Source organism: Ptychodera flava, chromosome 11 (genome assembly GCF_041260155.1).
Source record: "Ptychodera flava strain L36383 chromosome 11, AS_Pfla_20210202, whole genome shotgun sequence".
Taxonomy (NCBI): domain Eukaryota; kingdom Metazoa; phylum Hemichordata; class Enteropneusta; family Ptychoderidae; genus Ptychodera; species Ptychodera flava.
This window is the reverse complement of record NC_091938.1, coordinates 11,136,246-11,143,767: the sequence shown is the minus strand read 5'-3', so window position 1 is coordinate 11,143,767 and position 7,522 is coordinate 11,136,246. Positions and strand designations below refer to the sequence as shown.

The following is a 7,522-nucleotide window of genomic DNA, read 5'->3' as shown; positions in this document are numbered from 1 at the left end:
AAATATACGAGATGCCGACTGTATTAGTTCCGCCTAGGTCACGTGATTAAATTGGCATATGGTACAGTCATGGTAGGCTACTCATGTTAGTTGTACAGCATGAAGTTTAACACCTTTGTCTGCTAATTGTCATCAAACTACTCATAGAATGGTAATTTTACTTGTATCGTAAACTAAATCTTGCAATTTTCATGTCAGATGAATGAAAATTTAAACGAAATGCCTTCGCTCAGATATCAGAGCAAATGCATCTGTTGATGTTTGTGTAGCAGGGCGTTCAGCCTCTGTTGATCCGATTTCCAGAGGCGCAGCGTAACGCATTCATGCACAGAGGTTGTCCAGTGTCCATGCTGACTTGAGTCTGTGAGCTTGTAAATTAGTTTCATCTCTTTGTACAACGTGGTCCAGCGTTAAATTCTTAAAAGTGTGAGACAAGCCCGTATTCAACCATTTGCATGATCAGTGATTCTGTATGGTAAGCCTTACATGTTTGGTTTCACAGCGCTAATCTGGTCACGTGTCTGCTTTTCAAGGACTCTGCAATTTTTATGTGCCAGCGCTGCGCGCTGTGCATGTGAACATCTTCGATCGTATATGATCTTATCGGCGGCCGGCGAAAGTGACCGGTAACTCTAACAATTTCGCCGGCTACTTTTAGGGACTCTTCAATCACTAAAATAATTTTGTACCTTCAGAAATGCTACGGACCAGTATCACAAGCTGCGTACTACCCATATCGGTCCTCATAAGCTATATTCAAAATGGCGGAAACAATGGAAAATGCGAACGCGAGGTCAACTTTGCTGTACGATCGTGGGTTTTAAAAGCGCACCAAGGAACAAGAGGACGATAATTACGTGGTTTTAAACTGTTTTCAAAGGCAATGGCCTGACTTTTCTCACGAAAAACTTCTCGATTTATTACAGTTTGAATGCTAGTACGTAAAGCTGGAGGTAAATGTCGAACATCACCCAGAGTCAAAATACTAGCGGACCTTCGAACTGACTTCCAAAACGATCGTCAGGTTAAATGAATCAATCCGTTATGTGAGCTTCTAAACGTACGAATTTTTCATATCCTATACTCAAGGTTCTTTGTGAACTACGATAAATGTAATCATATTTAATCATTATAATAAATGCGTTAAAGAATATAGAGTAATTTTTATGACATACAAATTGTATTTAGAATGTTTGTGTATATATAGCAATTTCTTCTTTCAATGAAAGGATGTTTACCTACAGGTACAAAGAGATGTAGAGTTAGACGTGGAACTGATATCACATCAAAGTTGATTGGTGGTGATGTAGTCTATTGGAACAATCAGCCTATTGTGATTGACATTGTTGACCCCATCAGAAAGCAGATTCTGTCAACTGATGGAGAAATATCCAGTCCTCAGACATTCGCTCTTTGCAAGGTATGTTTTCTAATATTTTGCTGTGCATATATCAGTCATAGGACTCAGAATACTTAATAGCCACATCTTTGCCTTGGTGTCAAAACATTAATTTCGCTTCTATTTTATATCTTCAGCTTCATGTAGCAGTTGAAATCATCAGAAAAAATATTAGTCAGGGGAATTTGTACAGGAAACCTGTCTCAGTTTTTGTTAATTATTATTTTGTGGAAGGTAAATATTTTCATGGATTCCAATTGAAAAGGTCAATGAAAATAAATTAATTGTCATTGTGATTATACAAGTGTCCATGAATCCTGTCACAGTTTCTTGTAATTATTATTTTGTGAAAGGTAAATGCTGTGACAAGTAAAAGGTTCATATTATTATTTTCATGGCAAGCAAATACCTGTAAGTTATTAACATTTGTTTTTATACATTTGGTCCGTAGTTGAAGTGGCTAATCCTGAAAAGAGAGTGCAAAAAGAAAGCGAAAACGTGTTTAACAGCCTAGTGTTGCAAGGGAGGATGTGAGACACAGTGGATTTCTTTATGATCACATGTCAACAAGAGTTCGTGAGAATCTTCCGCTGGAAGCAGTGATCAGTGAAAATGGTGTTGTTATACAGTGTGGAAAGGTGTACAGCGCATTGGGGGTCAGATTTTTATGTGAATCTATAATCACAAATGGAACTGATCCTATCTGCCGTGGATATATTATATACAACTCTACCGTGTGCAAGGAATCCACGATCTCTATACCTGCTTCAAGGGTCATTATACCTGATACAAATGTGGCAGTACACAGTCTTGCTGCTGTAGCTGCAGAAGTTAAGAGGAGAGCAGCAATCAGAGTTATGGACGCATTGCAGAAGGAAGACGACAACACATATTCAAGTTATGTTAGAAGACACCCTCTGGCGGTACAAATCCGATCTGAGGCACGGGCGTGTATGAAAAGCAAGTCAATGAAAAAGACAGTGAACCTAGGGCTGTGTTATCCCACCACCGACTTACCTGCTTTACATCTAGCAGCACCAAACTATGCAAATGTACTAGACTATGTATCAAACTCAATTCATAGATTAGACCAATTGCTATGTAGAGGTTGGGATGTGTATCCATTGGAACATTTCTTCTACTACATCATCAAATTGAAAATCGTCAAGACATCAGCAAACATGATTCATTGCAGCTGAGGAGTGCTATATGTCGTCAACCATTTTCTGACAACTACCGCAATACAGTGATGTGTGATCTCAGTAGAGAGGTTGACCACACAGGAGGCAGTGTAATTCAAGTAAGTCACAATGTATGTGTAGATGCCGTTTGTGACTGGGCAAAATCTGCTCTGTAGTGTTACATTGAGCTTATTTAGGAGACGATTTTTCAGGCATTGTCAAACTGTAATCGGCACAATAAACTGCTGATATGGTACTTTTGGAGTGTATTTTAAAATCACACAAAAACGGTATTACACATACGTTTTATTCAAAAAGCATAAGTAGTATTTCTATGGTATTCCATATATGTTCTGTACTTTCTTTTGAGAAATTTAGGCTTCCATTTGGACTAAATTAGACCTTGTAAACCATATATATATTGCAGGAACATATGGCCTTTGTCTGCAGATTCATCTCAGGGAAATGTAAACTTTCAAATTCCGTCATTACAAAAACATTGTTTCATTGTTTCTGCATCTGAAGTTTCCTTCAAGTCAGTTTGCCTATAGGTTGTTGGTGACAAAATCTGGCCCAGGCAGTTTATTTTGTCGGTTACAAAATGTTTACGTGTGAAAGTGGCCATACTTATGCACTGTATATTATATGTTTTATTGTTACATGATGAGAATTGTTCCATTCCTTAATGAGTGTAAATCTGGTACAGGCAAGTTCAGCTGTGCTATTAACTGCTTCTTGGAAGTTTATTGTTTTGCAATGTATCGTAAAAGTCAGGTTATTCATTCTTTGCAAAAACAGGTCTACCCTCTGTTGCCAATGAAATGTGTAGATTACGTGAAAAGATACTTACTCGGCAACAACTGAGAGGGGCTAGAAAGCCAATTTGGGATTGGCTGGTGGAAAATATCCCAGATGCATTCCGTCCCTTTGGAAGAAACGATGCAGAATGTTTTGCTGCATTTAATGCTTTAACTAGCAATGATTATACCAATGTATTTACTACATCTGTGTCACTAACCTTAAGTGTACAATATGTAGGCACGAGTATTCATTTGAAAGGAATTTTGGCTGTTTGACCTTAACTTATCCTGTAGGTCAAAATTCAAATGGCAGTTTACCACTGATGGTTACAGAGACAATCAGAGAGTCATTAAATAGGTTACACAGGCGAGGATGTGAGAAATGTAGTAACAATATAGTTGTCAGTAGAGGATCGGTTGCACTACCACTTTTTTACATTATTGAATTAGGTGTTTTAGATGGAAAGAATGTACAGAGCCCCCCAATACTAATTCCTGAATTGAGTACTTTTTTCAATATTCAATATCAACTCACAGGGGCTGTTCAATTAGTACCTGGTCATTTCTGAGCAATTATTAATGCAAGTAATAAGTACTTTGTCTTGGATGACATGAGTCGTGCCACACCATCGTATAGTACTTTTTCTGGCGCTGTATATCAAGATGACAGAATTGCATCCACAGAACACAGAACAAGTACAAATCATTCAGCACTGCAAGTCTTAGTATATCAGAGACAGTCTTTGAAAGAAACTGTAATAGATTTAAGTGTACAAGCTTTTCCATTATCAGATAGCAGTTTTTGTGTCAGAATGGCAAGTCATAGTAGCAATCACAGTGACAGACAGTCCTCTAAACCAGCACTGTCAAATCATTTGCATGACACACAGCTTCCAACTGCTGGTGGTCACTATACTGCATCTACCCCAAATAATCCTAGGTCTCAGTTCTTCAGTTTATGGTCACATTTAGAACTTGATCCTCCGGAGACATCTGTCAGATCAGTAATGGGGAATATGATTTATCAGTAACGCTGTCAGACGTCTATAGTACATTGTCAACGCATAATATTTCTATAAAAGCCAAATGGTCTTCCTCCATTGGATTGTTTATCAAATGACCATTAAAATTGCAATGTACAAATCCAACCATTAGGAACAGAAGCAAAAGAATCAGTATCCCGGCCATGTCAAAATAACTCTCATGAATATGTATCAACCAATTCCCAACTTTATCCAATGCAACACTTTGTCCCTGGCAAGTCATCACTTTCTCAGCCATGTCTCAGTAGTATTTCTGTGTCAGAAAACTTGTTCTTACCCAATAATAAAAACCTAACTGTCACCAGTGCACCATCAACTACTCACATCTGTTCAGGTAAAATGGCTCTGTCAGATAATGTGTCAGAGCCTGATGTGGAGAATCTCACTGTTGACAGCAAGCCATCTCTGGTAAAGCCCTGTTTGAGTAATGTGACAGAGTCAGACAACATTTCAAGGCCCCAGCATGCATGTGTGAAAAACACTATTCCAAGTGAAACTGCAGCTCCTAGAACCAGCACACCTCATTCCCCTGTACAGAATAAGTTGTCAAATCTGAACCAAGCTAACTGCACGGCCCCTGCAAAGATGTCCCATACAAAGTCAAGCCATTGTGTCCAAAACAAATTAATGGAAAATAGCAGGAAAAAAGGAAAAATTAAAATTGGTAGAAAGGATATTGATTACATATATGAAGAAGACAGCTGTATTTAAATGCAAAAACGTGTTTAGAAGAGGCAGGGTTATCAAAATACTTAAAACAGGCAGGCTATAAAAACTTTAAAAATGTTGTGGAGCATGCATATCCCAATACTAACAATTTCATTGAAGGAATTCCACAACATTTGTGAAAATGAAGGCACTAGACTATTTTCTATTTAAGTTCAAAGGTAGGAATAAGGACAAGCGAGAAAAATTCGGAACAACTTAAATTCTGTTCTAGAAAGGGAATTATTACCAAACATCATCAGTCACAGTCACATATCAACACCAAATAGAAAAGATGTTCCAAATTATTCCTCACTGACTTGTGGCTGTCCTGTTAGCACCCCAAGAACCAGTACAAAGGCCATTTCAAAAGCACTTCAGGTTAAACGTAGATTGGAACTATCAAATGAGAAAAAAAAGATTCCAGAACTATCAAATAAAGAAAAAAAACAAGGATGGGAATCTGTTAAATAAAAGAAAAAACAAGGCAGTAGAACTCTGTAAAAAGGGGTAAAAAAGAAAGTATTAGAACCGTCTAAAAGAAGAAAAACAAAGCTTTAAATTGCCAGCGATTTGGTCAGTACCATAGCCAAATTTGCCGAGCAGTACTTCTTGGCGAGAGGGTAAATAACCAAAATGCCTAACACACTATCAAAGCTTATAAAACTAAAATGACAGCAAGACAACACATTCATTGGCTACATTAATGAGAAAGATATAGTGACCATACTTAAAAACGCAAGATCATCTGGCAAATGTAAGACGTTGTTGGAAGTAGTGATCAAAAGTCATTGCAAATCATTTGTTAAATTATCGGAGGCAGATTGTGTCTTCCTGGAAGAGAACAAGTCAGGACTTATTCTGGAACTCAGAAAGTTGATATCTCCTGTTATTCCAAGCTATGACAGTATACAAAAGTAAATGTAAAATTGATTTCAATTCAGTGTTACTGCCAAGAAGGACAACAATGGGTTGGCGTATAGACCCAGAGCGACTAGTAGAGGTGCTGATGTTTAAATATAGTTTCCTTACAAGTGAAACAATTTACACTGGAAATTGTACGGAGATGGCAGGGAAATTGAGGGGGGCGCATGAGCACATTTATCGCATTGAACTGCATGAATAATGAGCTAATGCTTCATGACATTAGTTATCAGAGTACCATCCACAATCAACATATTTTATGAGAGTGATTCTAGGGATAACGTTGAGGAAAATATCCGTCCCTTAAATTCATTCACCAACAACATTTCTAAATGTGGGCATTCTGTTTATCTTGGTGGTGATGAAATGTTTCTTGAGGCGATCCTTTCCGATGAAGATCTTGGTCCAACCACAGACTCTGGATGGAATATATATGTCAAATGTAGTAAAGAGTCAAGAAAATTCACATGTTCAAACACAGGGCTGAGAACAAAATTTGTCCAGCCTATTGCCAGACAGCATCCAAATTCCTTGTTACCAGGTATTTCAATTGATAATACTGTCATGTGTACATTGCATGGGTTGGCAAGGTGTGCAGAAAAATTACTCACCCTGGTAGTAACCCAGAACATAATATCAAGTGGCAACACAACAGGACATATGAAAACGCTTCGACCACAAGAGATTGTTAGTGATAAAATACTGCTTCTTGAACAAAACATAAGTAGAAGAGGTGTACGCAATAGTAATTTTAAAATTTATTTCAATATTCAAGGTGACTTGGAGCCCATAACTCTAATTGCAACTCATGCACAGTCACTGTTAAGCCCTCCCCCATCTGGTCTTGAAAATAAGTACCCACACCCACTTAAGGGTGTCCTTGATACACAAAAGGTTATTGCCTTACCTTTGGCGCAGACGATGAAAGATTTCATTGGTATGACTGAAGATAAATATTCAGAATTTGAAATTGTGAAAAGTATTTGGTGCAGCTTTTATCAAATGTTCAGTATTGCAAATTCTGATTCCCAGCCTAAAATCCTTCCTGGCAAACCTGAAGGCTCTCTCAGAGTTGAGGATTATGAATTTGGATATGATAGTTCAGATCTGAAAAACTACACAGTACATGCTGAGAAATTTTATCAGTTATTCTGTTGTCATTATGGTTATCATAATTTGACTCCATACATGATGAAATTCATAGATATTGTACCACAGTTGATGCAAGATTTACCATTTCCACTAGGACGATTTCAGTCTCAGGGTGGTGAGCACACTAATTATCAGCATGCACGATTCTATTTTCAACATACCACAAGACATGGTGGGACTTCTAAGCAGAATGGCCCCATTTACTCTACTTTTTTCCATATTTGGAAAAAATTGTCATATCAAATACAAACTTCAACAGATCACTCGGTGAATGAAACATTCTATAGATACTGCCAACAACATACTGCTGCCACGGTT

General features: G+C 37.8%; 1 long non-coding RNA gene across 2 annotated transcripts; it reads left to right on the top strand.

Annotated features, from left to right (window-relative positions):
- Positions 1 to 320: 320 nt before the first annotated feature.
- On the top strand, positions 321 to 5,358 carry LOC139143504 (uncharacterized). Of its 2 annotated transcripts, XR_011554602.1 has the most exons (4): positions 321 to 475; positions 696 to 857; positions 1,245 to 1,420; positions 1,851 to 5,358. It is a non-coding gene; the product is annotated as an uncharacterized lncRNA (long non-coding RNA). The 2 variants fall into 2 exon arrangements; XR_011554601.1 differs by lacking the exon at positions 696 to 857.
- Positions 5,359 to 7,522: the final 2,164 nt, after the last annotated feature.